Genomic DNA, 4,740 nt, shown 5'->3' with positions numbered 1-4,740 from the left:
AGGCTAGATAATTGACTTTGAGAGCGTCTTGAGAGAAAGGACCAGTCGCCCCGGTCCTCGGGTCATCCCATGGCCCACCTTACCATCTTCGATCAGCATCCCTCCCCCAGCCGCTCCAAGTATAGCTCCTGCTCCAACCATTCCCACTACCCTGGGGAAAGAACTGATGCAGCTGGGACAGAACAGTTTTTCCCCTGCCAAACGACTCTGGGGACGGAGAGCTGGGGATTGTTACTATTGTGGCCAGTCTGGACACTTCCAGGATACCTGTCCTCTTTGACCAAAAGGGAGGGCTCACCAGTAGAAAGGGGTACCCTGGTGAGCCAGACAACACTCCCTTCAGACTCCCAGACCCGGATGCAGATCCAAGCTACTGTGAACTATCAGTCTACTGTGAACTAACAGTCCCCGTCCCTATCCGCCTTTGTGGATTCTGGGGCCGAGGGAAATCTGTTGGATGAAGACATGGCTTCCTGGGCCGGAATTCCTCAGGAACCATTAAGTACCCTTCTGGAGGCTCGAGTGCTGGACAGAAATCTTTTGGCTCTGGTCACCCACTGTATACCACCCGACTTTGATTCTGTCAGGTAACCATCGAGAGAAGTTTCAATTTAATCTAATCCATTTTCCTCAAGCCCCTATAGTTCTGGGATACCCCTAGATGAACTACCACAGACCCCACATCGACTGGTCTACTGGGAGAACAGCCAGCTGGAGCCTGTGTTGCCACGCCACCTGTCTGCAGTCGGCTCTGTTCCCTAGGGAGCCTACCGCAACCTCGTCTGTCTTGGAACCCCTCGACTTGTCCAGAGTTCCCACAGAATACCATGAGCTGGGACCAGTATTCAGCAAACAACGGGCCCTTTCCCTGCCTCCACGCCACCTGTATGATTGTGCTATTGCCCTTCTCCCCGGGGTCTCATTATCCACCAGTTGCCTATATAACTTGTCCTGACCTGAGAGAAAGGCCATGGAGAAATACATTAGTGAGTCCCTCGTGGCGGGCATTATTCGACCCTCATCCTCCCCGGTGGTTGCCGTTTTCTTCCTTGTAGAGAAAAAGGATGGGTTCCTTCATCCCTGTATTGATTACCAGGGCCTTAACAACATAACCGTTAAAAACAAGTACCCACTGTCCCTCATTAACTCGGCATTTGAACCACTTCATGGAGCCACCATCTTCTTGAAGTTGGATCTTCCTTGCGCCTACCATTTAGTTATGTTAAGGGAGGTAGACAAGTGGAAGACGGCATTTAATACACCATTAGGCCACTTTGAATAATTGGTCATGCCGTTTGGCCTCACCAGTGCCCCTGCTGATTTTCAAGCCCTAATCAATGACATGCTGAGGGAACTTATTAACCTCTTCGTGTTCGTCTATCTAGATGACATCTTAATATTTTCTGGCAGTCTCCAGAAATACATTCATCATGTCTGTCTAGTCCTACAGTGACTGTGGGAGAACAAGTTATTTGTGAAAGTGGAGAAGTGTGAATTCTGCGTTCCCTCGGACAGTTTCCTGGGCTACATCATCGAGAGTGGGCAAGCGAGGACAGATCCTGAGAAGATCGGTGCAGTAGAAGAATGGCCCAGACCCATGACCCGCAAGCAACTTCAGCGGTTTTTGGGGTTTGCAAACTTCTATCGGCAATTTATCAGTGATTACAGTCGGGTGGCAGAGTCCCTTACCCGAATGACCTCACCAACAACACCTTTTCTTTGGAACCCCGAGGCCGATTCAGCATTCACTGAACTGAAGAGGCGTTTCACAACCGCTCCTATTCTTGTCCAACCGGTCCACTCCCGCCAATTCATTGTAGAGGTTGACGCCTCCGACTCCAGGGTGGGAGCAGTTCTGTCCCAGCAATCAAGTCCGGACAAGAAGCTTCATCCCTATGCCGCCTTTTCTCGCCGGCTGTCCCTCGCCGAATAGAATTACGATGTGGGAATTGGGAGCTACTGCCGGTCAAGCTAGTGTTGGAAGAATGGAGGCACTGGCTGGAGGGGGTAGAACACCCGTTTATTGTTTGGACTGATCATAAGAACCTCGGATATATTCAGACCGCCAAACATTTGAACTCCCGCCAGGCCCGTTGGGCATTTTTTTTTTTGTCAATTCAAGTTTTCACTCACTTACTGCCCAGGGTTCAAGAACGGGAAACCTGATGTGCTCTCCCACCAATACAATTCCAAGAAGGACACTTCCAGCCCAGAGACCATCCTCCCACCATCCTATGTGGTGGCAGCGCTCACTTGGGAGGTTGAGTCCATAGTAAAAGAGGCCCAACGGGATGACCCTGACCCCGGCAACGGACCCGCCAATTGCCTTTTTGTACCCGATTCCATCAGGTCTCAGGTTCTCCAGTGGGGGCACACATCTCGGTTTGCCTGCCACCCCGGGAGTGATTGGACACTGTCTCTCCTGAAAAGACACTTTTGGTGGCCTTCCATGGAGGCGGATACCCATTCCTATGTCTCTGCATGTTCTGTCTGTGCCAACAGAAAAGCATCCCACTGGCCACCTGCTGGATTATTTCATCCCCTACCTGTTCCTGGTTGTCCTTGGTCATACATAGCCCTAGATTTTGTCACTGGTCTACCCCCTTCACACAGAAACACCACTGTACTCACCATGGTAAACCAGTTCTCCAAGACAGTGCATTTTATAGCCCTCCCTAAACTCCCTTCTATGCGGGAGACCACAGACCTTCTCGTCCGCCATGTCTTCCATCTCTACAGAATTCCTGCGGACATCATCTCCATCGGCGTCCCCAATTCATCCCGCAGGTATGCAAGTACTTCTGTCAAGCCCTGGGTGCCTTTGTTAGCCTGTCATCCAGCTTCCATCCACAGACGAACAGGCAAACAGAACAGGTCAACCAGGATTTGGAGGCAGTGCTACGTTGCATAATAACCAAACAACCCGACTACCTGGAGTGACCACCTCGCATGGGTAGAACATGCCCACAACTCTCTGGATAGTACTGTCACCAGAAGATCTCCTTTTGAATGCTCCCTTGGGTACCAGCCCCCCCCCCCACCCCCCGTTGTCCCACTCAAGAAGAGGAGATTGCAGTGTTGTCTGTTCAGGCCCATATCAATTGGTGCTGTAAGGTTTCAGAGGACACACGCACGGCCCTTCCGATCAGCCAAACGAAACCAGAGGATTGCTGATTGCCATCGGACTCCAGTGCCTGAGTATCGACCTGGGCAGAAGGTGTGGTTCTTGTCCGGAGATATTCCTCTCAAAAAGGAGCCTAAGAAACTTGCTCCTCGCTTCCTGGGACCTTTCGAAGTTGAGGTCCACAGCAGTCCGACTTAAGCTACCTAAGTCTATGCACATCCACCCTACTTTTCACATTTCCCAATTAAAACCAGTTTCCATCAGTCCCTTGTGTCCTCTGACCGAAACCCCTCCACCCACCCGAATCATCAACAACCACCAGCCATACACAGTCCGGCGGCTACTGGATATGCACTGTCGGGTCAGGGTCCTCCAATACCTGGTTGACTGGGAAGGGTATGGCCCAGAGGAGCATTCCTGGGTTCCAAGCTCCTTCATCCTGGACTCTTCCCTCATCCAGGACTTCCATCCGGACAACACTGGAGGTTCCGGATGAGGAGGGGGTACTGTCATGGTCCCGTCTGGCAATCCCCCATCTCCTTGATTGGGCCTTAATCCCCTCGTCTGATTTCCAATTGTTCCCAGTTCCATTAATTACAGCACACCCGGTTTCCATCAGGGAATGTAGGATAAGAACCCTGACATCACAGCAAAGGGCTGCCAGTTCGTTGGTCAATTCTAGTGTGTGTAAACCTCATTTCCTGATCCCTTAGGACTATCAATTCTAAGTTCCACACCATTCCCTGGATAATTTACATAAACCTTGTCTCTGTTTAAAGACTCTCCTGGATACCCATTTCACGTTCACGACTGAGCTAGCGCCTCACGACCCTGACTCCATGTCTGTGTCCTGCACTTGGGTTTGTCCCCAGCCACGTCCTTGCACGGAAAGATCTAATTGAAGCCTGTGGATGGCAGAAGGAAAGTAAGCTAGTATCTATACTGATTCTCAACGTGCTTTTGGAGTAGTTCATGATTTTGAAAACTTGTGGGCAGCTATAGGAGCCCCTATCAATTCGTACAGGAACTCATGAATGTTATACAATTGCCATCAGAAGTGGCTGTATTAAAATATAAAAGCCAGTCCAAAATGACTTCAATAGAAAGCCTTATAAATGTATTCACAGTTGAGATTGCAAAAAAATTGCAGCACAGGAAGGAGTAAAAGAAGTAATAAAATGTCAGAATTAAAAGTACTGAGAACACCAAATGAGTGAATGAAAGAACTGAAATTATGAAAACAAAGGTGAACTCTATGTCACATATGAACATACAAGATATATTCAATGCTCTAACGAAGAAAAGTGGTTCTGGATGGAGAAAGTTGCGAGGTAAAACATTGACTGAGTGTGGAGATATGGCACTAGTCAGAGACTAATAACTTCAAATATGTTGTTTTTCCTTATCTGACACAGCAGCTACACTCCCTAGGTTGCTTCCTAGGAAAAGATGATTAACAGATTCTACAAATTGTGGTGGAGTCCCAAGTTCAGGGCACAGACTTGATAGATAATTGAAAGATGCATGACAAATCCTGGAGCCACAGTTAAGTGGTCCCTGCCCCAGATGGCCCATTTTTACACTTACAAGTGGACTACATTCTTTACCAAAGTGTC

This window comes from Hypanus sabinus, chromosome 6 (genome assembly GCF_030144855.1).
Source record: "Hypanus sabinus isolate sHypSab1 chromosome 6, sHypSab1.hap1, whole genome shotgun sequence".
Taxonomy (NCBI): domain Eukaryota; kingdom Metazoa; phylum Chordata; class Chondrichthyes; order Myliobatiformes; family Dasyatidae; genus Hypanus; species Hypanus sabinus.
The sequence above is the reverse complement of the archived record's forward strand: the minus strand, read 5'-3'. Positions refer to the sequence as shown.